At 45.3% G+C, this 20,005-nt stretch overlaps 1 long non-coding RNA gene across 2 annotated transcripts; it reads left to right on the top strand.

The window, feature by feature from the left end:
* Positions 1–156: 156 nt before the first annotated feature.
* LOC143438632 (uncharacterized) lies at positions 157–10,500 on the top strand. Of its 2 annotated transcripts, none has more exons than XR_013107351.1 (3): positions 157–542; positions 6,320–6,449; positions 10,279–10,500. It is a non-coding gene; the product is annotated as an uncharacterized LOC143438632 (long non-coding RNA). The 2 variants fall into 2 exon arrangements; XR_013107352.1 differs by lacking the exon at positions 157–542 and adding an exon at positions 4,385–5,534.
* Positions 10,501–20,005: the final 9,505 nt, after the last annotated feature.

The raw sequence follows: 20,005 nt of genomic DNA, 5'->3' as shown, positions 1-20,005 counted from the left end.
AACATTTAAAGAAACCAAGCAACCTTGTTATTCTAGGGTCAATCATTCTCAAACTTGACGTGACACTGGGCCCCTGCCTTGTTTCATAACCTGAATAATTAATTTACTGGCTTTCAGGCTCTGTTTTCTCATACCTGTTTATTGAATGCAGACAGAGAAGCCTGAAGAACGTGTGCAAGGTCGCTGGGATGCTGGAGAGCAAAGCCAGGACTCAGTGCCTGCTCTGTAACACTGTATCATTGTTCTGTATCTCTGTAACACTGTCCTCTACTCAAAGGGGACATCGCCTACCTTTCAGGCTGATGTGATCGTTCCTCTGCTGAAGGGATCAAACACTTCAGGTGTGCTGCCCCTCCCGGTGTGTACTCCTCTAGATGGTAAAGCTCCGTCTCCCAGAGCCAGTGAGGCTGAGAGACACAGACCTCTGCTGCAAGGAGAAGTGCAAACTGCTGCAGTCTCTGCATGTGAGCTGGAATTATCCACTAACATTGCAACAAGGTTGCAACGAGGAAGCCGGAGGCACAGGGAAGGACGGTGAGGAGGTGAGTATGGGCAAGGGGCAAAGACAGACAAATATGAAAATGCCATAGTCAAACCCACTGTGTTGTATGTTAACTAAAAATATATATATATTTTTAATTTCAACACAGAAAACTGATTGGGCAGTTGCCCTCCTAGTAGTGTTTCCCCGTGTGTGTGTGTGTGTGTGTGTGTGTGTGTGTGTGTGTGTGTGTGTGTACAATCACAGCTGTGCTTTCAAGGGAATTGACTAGTATTGTTCATAATAGCAAAAGCTAGAAGCAGCCAAATGAGCAGTGGGAAACGGTCTGTGCTCATACAGAGGGTCTCTACTCCTGACTGGAGCAGCTCTCTACAGGGAAGTCTCTGCCTGCTCAGGAGACATTTCCTGAAAGAAAATGCTAGTCTCTCTAGAGCATTGTGTCGTGACTAAATGTCCTAAGTGGAACATCTCTGGGGAAATTATACAAGTCAGTAATTATCAGTAGCAAGTACCTCTACAAACTGGGACAATGCAAGAACCTTTTCCTTGTGTGGTCTTTTATATTATTTAAACATTTGGAACAAAATTAATTGAAATGTATACAACTTGAATTTTCACTTTGCAACATTGCTTTTTAATAGCAGTGAAATTTAATGATTTCACTGCTCAACAATCAGCCATTAGCATAATGAAGTAATTAATAAGATGTTTATTTTTTTTACTTAGTTTTTTTAAATTACATTTTTCTTTATCGGTGGGGTGGTGATGCCACAGAACATTTGTAGAAGCCAGAGGACAACTTGGAGAAGTCAGTCTTCTTCCACCGTGTGGACCCCGGGTGACCTGAATTCAGCAGAGGTGGCTGTAAATATCTTAAACTACCGTTCCATCTTGCCAGCCCAAGAATGTTGATTAAAAAAATAAAAAAATAAAATAAATAAATAAATAAAAAAGGAATCAAAAGAAAAGAAAAAAGACACTGGAGAGTATATTGTTCTGACTTCAGACCAGCCTTTTTTAATACACTAGTATTAAAAGACTACACTAATACACTAGTTATTAAAGACAGTTATACAAGGAAACCACAGATTCACCAGTAGTCATGTTCATTCAATCTGAATCTAGTAGTTCATCATTCAGAATACATTTTACACATCTAGACCCAAGTGTATCAACTCATCTGGGCATTAATAGCAACTGTTGCCATTTCTTGAATGCTTACCCTCCTTTAATTTTTACAACCACCTTACTACGAGCTAGTGGCTGATGTTGCTGTTCTTTTAAACCCAGATTGGCAAGCACTCTACCAACTGAACTACAGCTCCAACACGAATCATTTTTATGCCCATTTTACAGATTACAACAACCACCACTCAAAGCTTGATAAAGTCCAGCTACTTAGCTAATTGGGAAGCCAGGTCTCTGACCTTCTCAGTGTTGAGTTTTTAACTATTCTGTTGTGTTCTTTGGTAAAAATGGGAGCCAGAGACTCAGCTTGCCTCTCTCTGCCCTCAGGGCCTGACCCTCCCTGCTGTCTGTACCTCATCCTTGGCTTGCCTTCTCTCTACATTCCCTGATTTCTCTTGTCAGGGCCCCCTGAGGTGGGCATTATCTGTTTGCCAGTCTCTCCTTCCTGCCATCCTGCAGATGTTTGTAAATGATCAAGGGCTCCATCCCGACTTCAGGAAGAATCACTTCTCTGAAAACAACACAAATAAACAAACAGCAGAGACTGGCTGAAAGATGCTGTTTAAAAATACTGTGGTTACTCATGGGACTGGATGCGCATTTGAATGTGAAGGAGACAGATGAGGTGAGGACATGACCCATGTTAAGCTCTTTTCTGCCTAACAACCCAGAGAACATCTCTCATTGGCTGCAGGAGAGAGCTTCACCTCCATCTCATTGGTTGGGAATTTACCAGCCAGACCCTTCGTCCTCTAAGAAGCCCGTGGCAGGTATTCTGTTGTGGTCAAAGTGGCTGTAGCTTGGGAGTTCAGAAATCCAGGTTCTAGAGCACTGGGTGGGTACACGTCATGTCCCCCTATGTCCCTGAACAGAAAAGCAGTTATCCTAAACTAGTGACATCAGCATTTCACTTCTTGTAAAGCATCCTTGTCTCAAGCTACAGGGATGCAATGCTTTCTTCTGCCTCTGGTTCAAGACCTGGCAACATGCAAACCCAAGTGTAAGCTGAGTCCAGAGTTGCAAGGGGCTCAGAGTGGCTGAGTCCAGGCTGGCCTGGACCTGGCTTTCTGCAAAGCAGAGTTCTGAGGTAGGCCTGGATGAGCCAGAAAAGATTTTCTCTTATTTGTTCTTTAGAAGAAAACTAAAGTGGAATCCAGTACAGCTTTGTGTTATAAGCCAGTCCCTACTGAGTCTCTCCTGGGAGGGTGGGAAGCGAGGTAGGTATGACATGCATGTGGGAGAAATACTAGCTGGTGGTTAATTGCATGATTTAAGTTCCATAGGGCTCTGCACCCCCTGGGGAGACCCAGCTTCCACGCTACATGCTTAATCCCTGGAGAATGTCACTGTCACTCAGAGGCCCCAGCCAAGCAATCAGTGCTTCTTGGAGAGGGGGGATTCCTTTATCCCACCCCTCCCCCAGCACCCTCCTCTGTCTCCTCTTATCACATGTCTGCCTGTCTGTCTGTCAGGCCAGTTGGTCATCAGAGCATAAACATTTCAGGCTGTGTGCCCACCAGCTCTGGGATCAGGTGACCATTATGGAAGGCTACACCGGAGGCCTGTGCATGCCAGCGCTTCGCCAGGAACAGTGAGAGCCTGTGACGTGCTGACCTCACAGAGTGGGCACCCGTGCAGCTGGCCTGGAGAGACTGTCCCTCCCTGGTATGGCCTCTTTGATCATCCCCAGGCCTCCCCGCAGGCACAGGAAACCTCCCCTCTCTGCACAGACACTTGTCCAGCCACTGGTTCAGTTCCTTTGCCTCTTAGAACCTCCATGTCACCTTCTAAGACAGAAACAGAGCCAGGTGCTGTAACTCCAGCATTCAGGTGGCGGAGGCAGGAGAACTAAGAATTCAAAGTCATTCTTGGCTACTTAAGGAGTTTGAGGCAAGCATGGGTCATATGTTTATTTTCCATGTCAGGAAAATAAAAAGAACACCATGGGGTTACTGTGAGAGTTAAATGAAAAACAGACCAATGTTGTCCGGCTTCTGATGGGACTTAGTAAGTCACTGTGGGTTGATTTCCCATTAGAGAAGGTTGGCATTTGCCATCTTTCTCTGGGCCAGGATGTCACCACCCTCTGCATGTATAAGCCCTGGGTGAAGAGATGCCATCACAGAAACAGGCAAAAGAGAGATGGGGGCACTGCCAGGGAGACTCATGGTTACTGAAGCATCACAGACCTTGGGTCCTGGTTCTGCCTCTTGCCATCCAGCTACCACGAGCATCTTACCCAAACTCTCAGTACTCGACTTTCCTCTTCTGCAAGATGGGTATGATAAATCCTTCAGTTTCACTCAGGATCCCCTCACAGCACACAAGGCTGTGATAATGACATTCTGTTTGCTCACACATCATCCTGCATCTAGCAAGGCCACAGCAGGAGAGCAGAGGGTGAGGCTCTGGTTCCCTTTGCTTTCTTGGTAGAGGACAACTCAGAGCAGGAAGCACCTACTTCTTGGACTGTTTCCCTGAGAAATTTAATTTCAGGTGGCTTAAAGAATTTTAAGGGTGGTGGTGCATGCCTTTAGTCCCGGTGCTCAGGGAACAGAGCACCAGGACTAAATCTCTGTGAGTTCAAGGTCAGTCTGGTCTAAAGAGTTCTATGGCAGCCAGGGCTGTTACACAGAGAACCCCTGTCATGAAGAAAAAAAAAAAAAAAAAAAACTAAACTAAAATCCTGAAAAGGGTCTGGAAATATTGTTTAGTTGGTATAATGCTTGCCTGGCACGCACAGATTCCTGGGTTTGACGCCCCGAGTACCACATTGCAGACAATAGCACATGCCTGCAATCCCAGGACTCAGGAGGTAGAGGCAGGAGAATCATGAGGTAAAGGTCATCCCGGCGAGTTTGAAGTCTGCCTGGGTTAAATGGTGTCCTCCCAAAGCCATGGAGAAGACCTGACCCCTGCTACCTCTAACTGTGATTAGGAAATAGTCGCTGAGGACATAATCAAGTTAGAGAGACACGTGAAGGCGATGCCTAATCCAACTTGATGGATTTCTTAAAGAGAAGGGGAATTTTGACCCAAATGCCCAGAGAACAAGGCCACGTAGGGGACGGAAACAAAAGATTGACAATCGGTTGCCAGAAGCCAGGAGGAGGTAGGTGCTCAGGGGTCACACCCGGGCCCATGTCCCTGAGGATCTCCAGACTCCAGAAGTAGAGACTGATAAATTCTGTTACTTAAGGCTTCCTGGTTTGTGATATTTGGTTATATCAGTTGTGGGAAACTAACTAGGGAGGAAAGAGATTGGTGTAGGTGACGCTGATGAGGAGTGGGGGAAGGGCACTGTTTCTTGATCTGAGAACCCACAAAATAGAGAAAGGAGTGTCATAGCCAGATGTCCCATTTACTCCCATCCCAAGAGGTCCTGGGCCCAGTTCCAGGTTCCTTCCAAAGGAAGGCAAGGTGTTTAGATCCTGTAAGATGTGAGGTGTAGAAGGCACATAGACCTGAGGACTGGTGGTCCAAGAAGGAAGGACTCAGCATCACATGTACCTCAGCAGCCTGTCTCTCTGGAGAGCATCATCTCTGTGTTCATCCACCCACTTCCTCTAGTTTGCCACTGGTCCCCACCGAGGGTCCCCACCCACATTCCTGCCGGGTTGAGTCTGCTCATGGATGCTTTCTCTCACACTTAGTAAACCTCCACAGACTCCTCACAACAAGGCAACAACAGAATAACCAAGAGGAGTCCCAGTGAGGATCCAGCATTGATGATGGAGCAGAAGCCAGGGACGTCGAACCAGACCAATGACTCATTGCAATAAACATTTGCAAACAAGGAAGTGTGGACAAAGGACATACTGTGGGACACACTGCAGCTTCCGCTGTGAGATGTTTTCTATGCATTTTGTTTTTTTATTTTATTTTTTTATTTTTGTCTTTTAATTTTCCTTTTCGGGGGAGGTTGCAAGGGCAGAGAAAGGATATGGAAGAGCGGGGAAATGGGTGGGATTGGGGTACATGATGTGAGCCTCACAAAGAATCAATAAAAGAAAATGTGTTTTATTCAAAGGTGGGGGTGAGCTCTCTCTCTCTCTCTCTCTCTCTCTCTCTTTCTCTCTCTCTTTCTAACAGACTCCTCATCACCTTCTTTGATCATCATGAGAACATAGCCACAAATCAATCTTTTAACCAAAAAACTGTCTGGCTCCTTTGCTCAGACAGCATCCCAGGTGCCAAACTGAGACCCGGGCGCTCATGGCTCCCATCCTGGGAGATCAGAGGCTGCGGGGAGAGCGATTTCTGGGCTCATTGCCCTCTCTTCTTTTCCTCATGTGTTTTTTTTTCAGTAAACTATCCTTTTGCCCCTTTAAAGCCATGTTTAGGCTCTCCCAATTTTAAGAGTCCCTTATCTATTAGGGAGAGCAGAACTTTATACATGATGCTAATGTCTTGATTTCCTTCTGACTGTGTTTCTTTGTGTTTTCTACGTCTATTTTTAAAATTTATTTATATGTAGTGAAATTTATCAGTTTCTCAATATTGTTGGATTTGGATCTGAATCAGAGTTAGAGAAAGTTCCCCACATTAAAACTACTTAAAAAAAAATTCTCACACTTTCTTTGAGTGTCTGTGATTTTATTTTCATGCTAACATGCCTGTCGTTTGCAGATATTCCAGTGGACAGTATGAGGCATGGATCCAGTTTTAACCTTCTCCAAATGGCCGTCCAGTTGTCCCCATGATACTTATTAAAGGATCAACTTTTCTTTTGATATTTCGGATGTCCTGTTTACTAATGGTGAGTTTCCATGTGCACTTAGGTCTAATTCTGGTGTATTTTAATAGTCTCCTCATTTACCAGTTTTAGTCATAAACTCTTTATTACATGACTGATTGTCTGACAATTCCCTCTTCACCCCACTTTTTTAGAGAATATATGCATATGTGTGTATGCATGCATATGTATATAAGTATACATTTATTTTTTCATATCAGATCCAGAACCAACTTTTCTAGAAAAAAAAAAACCAAAAACCTGACACCTTCCTTAGGGTCCCATTAAATAAAATCTAAAATAAATCAAGTACCATCTTAGGAGAAATTACCTTTTACGGTGCTCAGCTATCCCATCCCAAGTAAGGGTGCCATTTGCTCTGTCTGGTTTATTTTACATCCTTTGAGGGTGTTTTAATGTTTTCCTCAGAGAGATTTTCATGACTTCAGTGGTGGCAAGCGAAACACTTGACATTCCAGCAGATCAAAGCAAATGTTTTATTACAGAAAGAAATGATACTGAGAAGGGAGGCAGAGCCCAGCAGAGCACTATGCTGCCACCAGCTGCCACACTCAGTCCAGAGGAAAGAGAGAGACCTGCAGCTGGGCAGACAACCTGCCAAGGCAGAAAGCAACACCTCTCCTGGGAGCAGACGCTACCCCACGGCTCTGGGGCCACTGGTGCTAGAGATTCCAGCTGGGGGCCACTTGTGCCACCAAACTTGCCCACTACACACAGTTTTATCTTCTTTGTGTGTGATTGTGTGTGTGTGTGTACACGTATCTGCTTGCCCATGTCATCTGTGTGTCTGTGTTTTCGTGTGTGGGGGTGTTTGTGTGTATGGGGGCCCAAGGCTGGCATCGGTGCCTTCCCCTCTCATTCTCTGCCTTATATTTTGGGCCTACAATCTTTCAATCAAATCCAGACGTCTATGTGGCTACATAGATCACATTGAGGAGGGAGGGCTTTCCACCTCAACCAACCCAACTTAGACCCCCTGACAGACCTGCCCACAGGCTTCTCTGCTACGTGATTAGAGACCCTGACAAGCTGACATTAATCATGGCTGCCAGGAAGAAAACAAAGCAAATGAATTCAGGCTAACAGTTAGCTTGTTGTCTTTTATTCCTGCATAGTTATATCTATTTTTAAATATTCAAGCCATGTTTGGATATGTTATTGTAAGCTATCTAAAGTTCTTTATTTCAAGAGTGGGTTACTCAGGTGTAATGGTGCATTTCTGTAGTCCAAGAACTCAGGATGTGGAGACAGGAGAAGCTAAAGTTCAAAGCCAGATTCGGCTACACATCAAGCTCAAGACTAGCCCAGGCTATGTAAGACCACATAACTCAAGACTAGCCCAGGCTATGTAAGACCATAACTCAAAAAACCACTTTTTTATATTTTATTTTTGGGTTTTTTTTTTTTTTTCGAGACAGGGTTTCTCTGTGTAGCCCTGGCTGTCCTGGAACTCACTCTGTAGACCAGGCTGGCCTCCAACTCAGAAATCCGCCTGCCTCTGCCTCCCAAGTGCTGGGATTAAAGGCGTGTGCCACCACTGCCCGGCTTTTATATTTTATTTTTAAAGGAAAAAATATATAAACTAAACATGGCAAGCCACCACAAGTGTCTTTGGGTAAAAAGCAGTGTGTTTGTGTGAGGCATGGGGACATGTAATCCCAGCACTTGGTAGGAAGCATCAGGAGTTCAGGGCCAGCATAGAATACATAAGACCCCACCTCACAGTAATAAAAATAATATTTATAAATTTTCTGGCTCATGAAAAAATGCTTAATCAACAAGAACATCACCTCCAACACAGTCACCACCTCCACCACCATCATCATCAACATCATCACCATCATCACCATCATCATCATCACCACCACCACCACCACCATCATCATCACCATCATCATCACCACCACCACCACCACCATCATCACCATCATCATCACCACCACCACCATCATCATCAACATCATCACCATCATCATCACCACCACCACCATCATCATCAACATCATCACCATCATCATCATCACCACCACCACCACCATCATCACCATCATCATCACTACCACCACTATCATGGCAAACACTGCTGTTTTAGGCCTCTTTGCCTGGGCAATAAACAAGTTCTGATGACGTAGTGGGGAGAAAAGAGTAGGCATCTGCAAATCACAATGGACCCTGGGCATCTCGGGGTCCAGCTCAGGGTCTATGGTGGTCATTCTCATGCTTCTTCCTGACCACAATGAGATGAGCAGCCTTGTGTTCTACCATCATGTCCTGTCTCAGTCCAGAACACTGACCCCAGGTAACCATGAGCTGGAATCTGACACCAGGAGCCCAAAACAAACCCTCTGGGGCTGGGGCTGGGGCTGGGGCTGGGGCTGGGGCTGGGGCTGGGGCTGGGGCTGGGGCTGGGGCTGGGGCTGGGGCTGGGGCTGGGGCTGGGGCTGGGGCTGGGCTTGGAGCTGGGCCTGGGGCTGGGCCTGGGGCTGGGCCTGGGGCTGGGCCTGGGGCTGCAGCTCAGCTGGCAAAGCACTCACTTAGTATGCGTGAAGCCCTGCATTTGGTTCCCAGCAACACACCTACCCATGTCTACAATCTCAGCACTGAAGAGGTAGACAGAGGAAGATCAGAAAGTTAAGGTCATCATTGGCTACATAGAGAGTTTGTCACAGCCTGGGCTACATGTGATTGTGTAGGGTTTTTGTTGTTGTGGTTGTTTTGATTTGGTTTTGGTTTGTTTTGGTTTTTTGAAGATAAGGTTTCTCTGTGTAGCCCTGACTGTCCTGCAACTCACTCTGTAGACCAAGCTGGCCTCAAAGTCAGAGATTTGCCTGCCTCTGCCTCCCAAGTGGTGAATTTATCTTAAGTACAGAAAAACAAAACAAAGATCGGAGAATAAACTCAGTGGTTAAAAGCATCTGTTGCTCTTGCGGACAGCCTGGGTCCAGTCCACTATGGTGGCTCACGACTGTAATTCTAGTTTCAGACAGAGGGCATTGTATCCTTATTCTGTATTACACGTAAAACAAAATTTAAAAATTTTAAAATAAATCTTTCCCCCTTTAAACAACAACAAAGCAGGTTAGGGCTGTAGCTCAGTTGATTGTCCAACATTTGAAAAAACCCCTGTGTTTGACTTTTTCGTCCTGTGAAGCAGGCCTGGTGGTGCATATTTATAATTCCAGCATTTGGCGGGTAGAGGCAAAAAGATCAGACGTTTAAGGTCATGCTAGGTTGTACATTGAGTTTGAGGCCAGCACTTAAGGCCTGACAGCCTATCTCAAACACAAATAACATTTTAAAGTGACTTGAGTGAGTCACACATGATGGCTATGCTAGGTTTCACGTATGGCAAAGTAGTGCCTTTTCATATAAACTTCATCTTCCTGGCTTTGTCTTCCTTGGTCTTAGTTGGCAGCTGTTCTTCAGGCTCAATACAGTGGGCAAGCTTTCTATTCTGTTCCCACAACACCCAGAGCTCTGAAGTTACCACCTGTCTTGTCATTGCCACTTGCTGGCTGTATCTCCCACGAGGCCATGAAGCCAAGTCTCTTTTCTTCCCTCTTGTTCCTGGAGAAGGCACAGCACAGTAGGTGCTAACAAATGTTGATTTGTTCCAGACTCAGATGAACAGTGACCACTGCTCTCCTGTCCCCTTAATCACCATAGCTACCAAAGGAAAGAAAAGTTGGACCAACGTTAGTTTTAAAAAAGCAAAGCCTACAATAAGTGGTGATGAAAAAATATCAAAGATCATGTATGGAAACTTAAGGTATTAATTATCTGAGAGTACCGAGGTCGACCAAGTCACTTAAATTTCTTTTGGTGTCATTAGGAAAAGGAAGTTAATAACGTCTATCTTACTGAGAGTCAAACATGGTGACCCAAGACCGTAATCCCAGCCTTTGGGAGGTAAAGGCAGAAGGAACAGAAGTGCAAGATCATCCTGGCCTACACAGGAAGTTCAGAGCCGAGACATGTGAGCCCCTTTCTCAAAAACAAAGCAACCCCCCCCCTTCTCAAACCCCCATCGTATCAGTTTGTTTTGGTGATTAAATAAAATTAGTCAAATGTTTATTTGGCATGCTCCCCACTATGACTGTGTTTTCAATGATAGACATTCTGTTGTTCAGAATAATAGTAAGTGAAAAAGAAAAACAAACCTAAGAACAAAATTTCTTTTAATACAGCTAAATTCGATCTCAGTTTTAAAATAACTTCAAACATTTTGTGATTAAGATAGAAGTACAAGTTTATTATCAGTTGTGTAACTCTGAATAATTAAGCAAAAATTAATTTTATGTCCTATTTGCTTCGTAAGGGTTTCGATGAATCAGATTTCTCTATCTGAAGCATCTTTGAATGTAGCCACCTACACTCTTTCTCTCTTGCCTGTTTTCTCCTGCTGGTACACTGGCCACAGAGACAGAAATGGAGAGTCAGTCACTCAAGTGACAATCAGAGATGTCCATGTCTTTGAAAGTCCAGGCAGCCAGTATGGGAAGGATAGCCTGGGAACTCGGATAGCCTGGGAACTCCTATCGGGATGTGGATACCCAACCTGAATATGGTTCCCAGAATTCATGTCTGGCTGCTCACAATCAGCTGTAATCCCAGTTTAAGGACCTCCAACATTTTTGGACTTCAAGAGGCACTACACAAACGTTCACACACAAACACACGAGCACGCGCGCACACACATACACACACACACACACACATCAAAAGATAAAAATAATTCTAAGGAGGAGGATGAGGAGGAGGGGGAGAAAGAGGAGGAAAAAGAGGAGGAGGAAGAGGTTTGGAAAGGGTTCATTGTCAGTGACATCGGGAAGGGGGTCAGGATGGGGGTTCAGGAAGGAGCATCCTTTGATCCTCCCTAGGGCTCCAGAGGCTTTTACACAAAATTAGCTCTTGCGTCCCACCCCAAGCCTGTAAGTCCCTGCCACTCCACCCCTGCAAGTCTCAGCCCGTGCTGGCTGACCCCCGTGAGACAGGCTTCTGAGTCTATGTCCTGAGGCTAAGGAAGACACAGGTCTCCCTGAGGTGATTTCTATGACTTTGCAGAGTCACTGCAACAGGTCAGCTCCAGGAAGAAGACTCCTGCTGGGGGTTTTGTCCATTTCTGGCTCCAGAAATAGCACACATTCCCCGCCTCCGTGTGCTCGGCCCACGCCCTCTGAGAACACACAGACAGAAACGGATTAAGGGAGCTAAATGTAAACACGCATGAGTCCATTTGTTTTCAAGGTCCAGCGGCCTCCTCTGCACCTGTTGGCTTCCTCCCCTTCATTCAGGCTGTGTGAGACTGCCAGTCTTAGTTTGAATTACAAAGGCCACAGCCTGTGAGAAACCCTCCAAGCCACTTTTGCTTCGTGCTCCCCAAAGCGGCACCGTGCCATTGCAGAGGAGAGGTTGTACGGTTGGAGAAAATGGTGCGGCAGACCTGCGATCGATCGCTGAGGGCCCTGGGCTGCTCCAGTCTGCGTTTTACTGTCCCACACTTCAGACAAGGGATTCGGTGTAATGGTATCTCAGACTTAGGAACCACGGAGACTCCGGTGCCCAGGAAACACATAGACGATGGGAAACCAATCTGTGCTCAAAGATACATGAACTCTTTCCACAGGTATTCTAAATGAGCCTGGAAGCTAACATTTTTAAGCATGTAAAGAAGTCTAGCCCTGGGCTGGAGAGATGGCTCTGTGGTTAAGAGCATTGGCTGCTCTTCCAGAGGACCCTGGTTCAATTCTCAGTACACACACAGTTGCTCACAGCCATCCATAACTCCAGTCCTGGGGGATCCTCCTCCCTCTTTTAGCCTCCAAGAACAGGAACTACACAGACACACACAGACACACACACAGAGGCAAATATTCACACACATAAAAATAAATAAAATCCTCTCCCCCAAAAGAAAAAAATCTAACCCTTTCATTAAAGACAATAAAATCAAGCTATAGGGAAGATGATTTAATATAAATAAAACAATATTATCTGACAAAATTATTCAATAATGTGTTTAGGCTGCATATGTGTGTGTGTATATATATATGTGTGTGTATGAATATATATATGTGTGTGTGTATATATATGTATATATATACATGTGTGTATATACATATATATACACACATACATATACACACACACATATATGTATATATATATATATATATATATATATATAAATATATACACACACACACATACATCTCCAGAGATTAACTAAAAAAAAAAAAAAAAATAGACCTGAGAAATAAAAAGAACCTATTAATCTTAGAAGAAAAATAAAATAAGAATTCTGTTTGGGGCCACGATAGAATAACAGAGACTAGATTCAGCCTCTTGCCTGAGCCTGCCACAAGAAAAGTAGAATCAGATAAGAAGCAACAGAATTCAAGACACTTGACAGGAAGGACCGAAGAGCAACAGTCCTGAACACCAGGAGGCGGCCAGAAGAGCCCCACCCCCACCCATCTCACTGTCCCGAGGAAGCTTCTAAACCATCATCCAGGGAGCATGTTCAATTATTCTGTCGTTGCAATATGTCAGGCCCCAAAGCAGCGTGGAGATGAAAGAATAATTTTAGCTTACACTTCCAGGTCACAATTCCTCGCTGAGGAATGTCATGGCAGGCACTCAACAGGAGCAGAGGCAGGAACCCTGGAAGAAGACTGTTCACTGGCTTGCTCTCAGCTTAATGCTCAGCTACCTTTTCCATACACCCCACTTGCCCAGGGATGGTACCACCCACAAATGGCCGGGCCCTCCTACATCCACGGCAATCAATGCCCTGCAGACATTAACACGTGCCACATGACCAAGGCAATGTCTAAACTGAGACTCCCTTAGATAACTCTGGGCTATGTCAAGTTGATAGCTGAAGCTCACTAAAAGATAGGGGAGTTGGAGTGGAACCTAGTTGAGTCCCTGGTTGAGCTGACAGTCTCTGACAAGCTAGAGTTCACAGGACTGAGTACCAGAAAGACAGAAGTGGACTGATGGAGCAACTCAGATCCGCGTGAGGGCAGATCCCTCTGACAGGGCTAGAGAGAACTGTGTCTGCCTCCCACACACGACTGTGCAGGAGCCTGATCCCACTAGGTGGACTGGGGAAGCCAACCCACGTGGCACAGGGCTGAATACTCAGAAAGATCCTGACTTGTCACTGAGCAAGGATCAGGCTCAGTATTGCTCTGGGTCCCCTAAGAAATAAAAAAAAGCAAGAGTCAGGATGATCCCAAGAAGCAAGATCTGGAGAGCTGCAGAGAGATCCGACACCCAACAAAACCAAGTTCACAGTACTTGCGGTCCACTTAATAATTTCTAGGCACAGAGGCAGAAAACGCACAACCCACCAAGAGACCAACAATCAACCAGTTGAGTCGAGTGTATCTGCGGTACAGCTGTCAGGAGGTACAGCCGTCAGGAGGTACAGCCGTCAGGATTGGCAGAGAGCAGGGAACGATAGCTACAACCTCAGTCTGTCCACAAATGTAAGCAGAGATGTAAAAATGCATTGAAAGTCTCCAGTAGGACTTGGAGGAACAAACCACAATGATTAAGACATAATAAAATATGCCATGTGATTTATGACCAACTAGACATTCTGAGAGCAAAGTTTAGTGACCCAGAAGGCGTGGGAGTGATAGACACGGAAATGAAACCCGGAAAGTAATGAGAACCAGAGGGTTGATATGTAGCTCAGCCGATGGGACACTAGCCACACACATGGCCGGCTGAAGCGGCATTCACCTGCAGTCTTAGCAGGAGGCAAAAGGGTCTGAAGCTCACAGTCATCCTTGGCTACAGTCGGTTCCAGGCCAGCCTGGAATTAATGAGACCCTCTCAAGGAAACACACAAGAAAAAAAAAAAAAGGTAGAATGAGAAAAACAAATACCGTGACCAGGGCTTGCCCAGGAGAAGAAAACATAAAATACATTGGAGGAAACACAGCTGAGACAACCTGCCTGCTATCTTGTAACGCTACCTCCAGTGAGAACCGCCTTCCAAAACCAAAACAAACAACAACAACAACAAAAAATGGTATCTGGTCGTAAAGCTCAGTGGTAGAGTGTTTGTTTAGCATATACGAGGCTCTGGGTTCTGTCCCCTACCACTATAAAAATGAAGAAAAGGGGAGAGTAGGGGAAAGAAAAGGAAAGCCATTCTAGATATCTGCAGTTGAAGTAATTCAGCAGACTCATACTACAGGAGATCCCAGAGCAAGTTTTCAAAGGATTCCTCAGCTTCTCAGTGGCACAGAGTTGAAAGACAACTTAACCCCAGCAAGCGCGGCACAAGTCAGCTGACTGAACAAGGATGGTCAAGACAGGCACAGTGAGCCTCATGAAAAGGCTGAAGCCTGGGGAGGCAAAGAAACTTGCTCCAGCCCTACAAAGCTAAAGGACTATCTGGACTTGGAGATTGTTGCTGTTGTTTATCCGCTAAGGTCTTAAAGGCAGGAGCAGAAAGGTAGACTTAGGGCCAGCCTTCTCCTGGCAAGGCACACGCAGTCAGGGAAGAGGCCCCATCTTTAGCCCACTTGCCTGACTCCTCAGGCTAAGGGACACAGTGAACGAAATAGAAATTCTAACTTTAAGGCTAGCACACAGAGGGGCATGTTCAGGGAGTCCAGGCCCTGCAAGCTGGCACCACTGAGGACCACACAAAAGGTTTCTTGCACCTAATCAAAAGCAGATTCTCTCTCTTCTAGGTCTACCTGGAAAGGAGAGGAACCACCATAGTCCTTTGTTTCCTAAAGGCAACAACACTGTCTGTACTTTAGAACTCACGGACAGATACCTACTCCCTTTGATGATCCCAATAAAATGTTCTGAAGGATATGTGTGTGGCTTTATTGAAGAAGAAGTCCTGTTTGGAAGCAGCAGAAGTGGCCCTGCACACCTAATGAACATGGTCAGGTGTGGGTCTGCATTTCACCTGCCGTTGGGGTGCTGGGCACAGCCGTTTGGCCAGGTGGAAGGAGAGAAAGGGTAGACTGCATTTGGCCAGCACAGCCACCATCAGGTGCTGGGCTTCAGGGACATACGGAGACACTGCTCGTGGGGTGGGAAACCGCAGCCTAGGTGTGGGGGGCCACAGCTGGGGTTCCCTGATTGCCAGGAATCCAGCTGATGCTTGGGTGCTGCACAGAGGAGTCAGGAGTGAAGGACCAGGGGTCCACAGTTCTTCGATGAGGCCAGGATCCTTGGGGGGGGGGCATAGGCTGAGGATGATGATGAACCCGGAGCCAAGGAAATGAGGAACTCCGGCTTAGCTTCTTGGCAATCGTCCTTAGCTTGGCCTCAGCAACGGTTGTCTGGGAGCACAGAGAGGCCTTCTGCAGAAGACCTAGACTGAGGCTCAGTAGTCGAAGGCTTTCTCCATGCTAACCATGGCCATTTGGATGGAAGACTGTGGGAATCGGCTCTGCTCTCGCCATTACAAGGTGGCACTTGGCATAGGCATTGCTTGAGAGAAAAGACAACTCCATATATGGAGTTGTATGCACTGAGAGGTGTGGTTACCCGATCACCCCAACTAGCATCATTGAGAATGGCCAATCACCAGTGACTTCATGGCAGCTGCTGATAGGATTAAGGCAATGCTTATAAGGGGCTGCGGGAGCTGGGGAGGGAGGAGAAGAGGAGAAAAAGGAAAAGAGAGAGAGAGAGAAGAAGCTCGCTGTACAAGGATAGCTGAACAAACCACTTGAAGAAGAACCTGGTTGCCATTGCCTTATTCTGCTGGTCGGATGTGGGTAGCGACAGATGACACAGCCCATGTTTATACATACCATTTATGACTGTTCGTCGTGGAAAATGGGTGCATACCACCTCCTCAGGGTGGACCAGAGAGATTAAATACCTTTTGCAGGGAGGAATGTTCTGGAAGGGAAGCTTATTAACTAAACCCTCTAGATACCTCATTAACATGAAGAACTCTGGGCGAGCCCTGGTCACTGTATTCGTTTTTCTCATGAAGGAGGTATGGACACGGGTTCTGGCCAGGAATCTGGCAGGGACCAGAGAGGCACCTACTGTCTCAGATGTGTACTGGAGTTCCAGGGTCTCAGACCTGCTCTACTTTACCAAGTTTCCTGGCATGGTCCATTGTCCCACAGTCAGGGCTAAGGTGCACGATTGCTAGACTCTGCTAAGTGCTTAGTGAGCCAGCTCCCCAACCCCTGATGTCACCACCCTTGAGGTCAGCTTAAATGAGTGAAGCTCCTATGTACAGCGCCTCTCTCTGCATGAGGATGTAAATGAGGACCAGGGGAGTACCTGGAACCCTCCCTATACATACATAATCCCCAAACATATAGATGATTCAGTTTAATTTATAGATTAGGTGTAATAGATACGATTATAATAGAACTGCAACAAATGCCGTAGCAAAGGTGAGGTTGGTTCCTTCATGGGCTCTCAGATGTCCTGTGAGAAAGGAGGACACAGTTGACATGAGATGCGTAAGCCTCACTCAGTCCTGATATCATGTTGGGACCCATTTCCTGTCCTTGTCCTCCAGCCACAAAGTGAAGATCTTTCCACCTTAATTAAGGCCTTATCACACACTGTGAAGGTAACAGTCACAGGCTGAGGTGCGAGGTGTGACTGCTGAGCTAACACACACATCCTCTCCTTCTTCACAGTTCCCTGGATAGAAGAATCATACTTTCCACAGACCTTAGCATCCTCAGTAGACTTACCTTTCTTCCTCCCTTCCTTCCTCCTTCCTTCCCTCCCTCGCTCCCTCCCCCCTTTCTTTCCTTCTTGAGAATTTTTACCTTCAACTTAAGGGAGTCACTTTAAGGTTTCTCTTGGCCATATCCAAATTGACATCATTACTCTTCTCTTTTAGAGCTAGTGGTCATAAGTAAAATAATGACCCGAGCAGCAACACTGTTGCAAACCAATAGCCCCTCGGATAACCAAGATGGCTACTAAGTAACCAGCAGGTGAGTAGTGTATACCCCATGGACACTCGGCACAAAGGGAAGATTTGTCTATGGGATGAGATGGTGCAAGACAGTTTAACATTTCTCGTTACTCAGAACAACATGCAATTTCAACCTAGGAATGGTTTGTTTCTTGAATTTTCAATTTAATATTTTTGGATCACAATTAATCAATCACATGTAGCCAAAAACACAGAAGGTAAAACAATAGAAGATGAAGGAATAATATATTTTGAGTCTTTAGTTTAGCTACACTGGTGGGTGGTTAGTGATAACACATAACCTTTGTTCATATTCTCTCTAAACTTCCAGTGGCTATTGGTTTTTACAAAGTGCCTGTTGAAACCTGTACTCCATGTGAGGCAGTGGTGGCGCACGCCTTTAATCCCAGCACTTGGGAGGCAGAGGCAGGCGGATTTCTGAGTTCAAGGCCAGCCTGGTCTACAGAGTGAGTTCCAGGATAGCCAGGACTACACAGAGAAACCCTGTCTTGAAAAACAAAACAAAACAAAACAAAACCAAAACCAAAACCAAAAAAAAAAAAAAAAAAAAAAAAAAGGAAAAGAAAGAAACCTGCTGTCCTGTGGCCTGTATTCTGTATTTTCCCCTGATTGACAGCTTAGTTTGTGTTACTCATTTTGTAAGTGAACTCAAACTTTCTCTTTTGCTTGAGATTGATTTTTACCTCTTTTTCTAAATTTAGTCTTCATCCTTTGCTCATCTTAAAATTGGGTGTTAGCCGTTCTCTTTTTTAAAAGTTTAATGACATTTTAATTTTCCTGGGCATGCATATGTGTGAGAGCACAGAATGAGAGTGGAGGTCAGAGGACACCTTGTAGGAATCGGTTCCCTCCTCTGCCACTCTGCTACTGGGAGTAGAACTCAGGCCATCGTCCCATTTGACTGCAAGCGCCTTTACTTGCTAAACCATCTCGCTGCCCTTTGGCCTTTTCTTTATAGAACTTTCTGTCCTTATTATGGAAGTTAGTGTTATGCCTGAATAACAACATGGGGGTTTGTCTTTTTGTTTTGTTTTTTGAGACATGCTTTCTCTGTGTAGCCCTGGCTGCCCTGGTACTCACTCTCTAGACCAGGCTGGCCTCCAACTCACAGAAATTTGCCTGCCTCTGTCTCCCAAGTGCTAGGATTAAAGATGTGCGCCACCACGGCCTGGCGGGTTTCTATTTTTTGTCTTTGTACATTGAGAGTCTTTTGGGTCTCATAGGATTCTGTTTTGACTTATTGCACTTATTAATCTTTTATTTTATTATAAATAATTATTTAAAATCTAATTTCTCTATCAAATGCAAAAGAAGATGGTATCAGGCGAGGCCCAGCCTTGCTACCTGCCAGCAGCTCACAGGGAGGTAATTCATTTCCCCTGAGTTTTATTCATTGTGTTATTACACACACACACACACACACACACAGAGAGAGAGAGAGAGAGAGAGAGAGAGAGAGAGAGAGAGAGAGAGAGAGAAGGTCCTTTGGAGGCACAGAACCAATAGAATAAATATTTGTTATAGGAAGATTTATTTCATTGGCTCACACTGTGGTCTGGATGGTCCTACAATGGCTGTCTCACACTGAAGGGGCTGAGAACCTGTTAGTTGTTTGGCCGGTAAAGTTAGATACCTCCTCAATCCCATTCAGGCCCAGAAGGCCCAGAGAATTCATGCAGTCTCTGGTCCTCAGTGCACTCTGAGAGACGGAATCTGGGTCCTAATATCCAGAATCTGGGTCCTAATATCCGTGAAGGAATGTAGCAGAGCGAGCAACAATGTATAGGAATGAGCCTCCAGAGTGAAAGGCAGCATCCAAAGTGGCTGCTTCTTCTCTTTGTAGATTAAAAAAGTATTATGTTCTGTATATATTAATTAATGCTAGAAATTGATACAGCGACAATAATTGATTAACCAGATTTTTTGCAAATAACTACACAGAGACCTTTTAATATTTCAAAGCCTTTGTGTTATTACTTACACACACACACACATATACACAGACACACACATATACACAGACACACATACAGAGACACACAGACACACACACAGACACATACAGATACACACACACATTTACACAGGCACAGATACACACAGACACATACATACACACATATACATACATACACACACATATACACACACACATACACACACACAGAGACACACACACACACACACAGACCTTAGGTCTTTGCTGGGCAGACTCTCCGTTAGCTGGTCTAAGATAACCTGACCACCTAGCCACGTGGCTAGCTATACCTTCCAGGCCTGTAATCAAGTCCATCTCCTTTCATGTCTCCTGTCGAAAAACTTTTCCTCCTTCTTCCCAAGGCTTCTTTCTCCCTCCCAGGAAGTCCCACCTTTCACTTCCTGTCCAGCTAATTTGCCATCACAGTTTTTATTAAAGCCAATCAAAGGATATCTTAGGTAGGTGAGGAAGGACAGAGACACAATTTCACACAGCATACCCCAACATCCCTTCCCTTGATGGGGGCTACCACTGGAAAGAGGAGCCCCCATAGTTATGTGGATGTCCCCACATGAAACAATCAGAAAGAAAAGTCCTCACAGGAGCCCAGAACAACGT

This window comes from Arvicanthis niloticus, chromosome 1 (assembly GCF_011762505.2).
Source record: "Arvicanthis niloticus isolate mArvNil1 chromosome 1, mArvNil1.pat.X, whole genome shotgun sequence".
NCBI classification, from domain to species: Eukaryota; Metazoa; Chordata; class Mammalia; order Rodentia; family Muridae; genus Arvicanthis; species Arvicanthis niloticus.
Note: the sequence above shows the minus strand (reverse complement) of the source record. Positions and strands in the feature narration are given on the sequence as shown.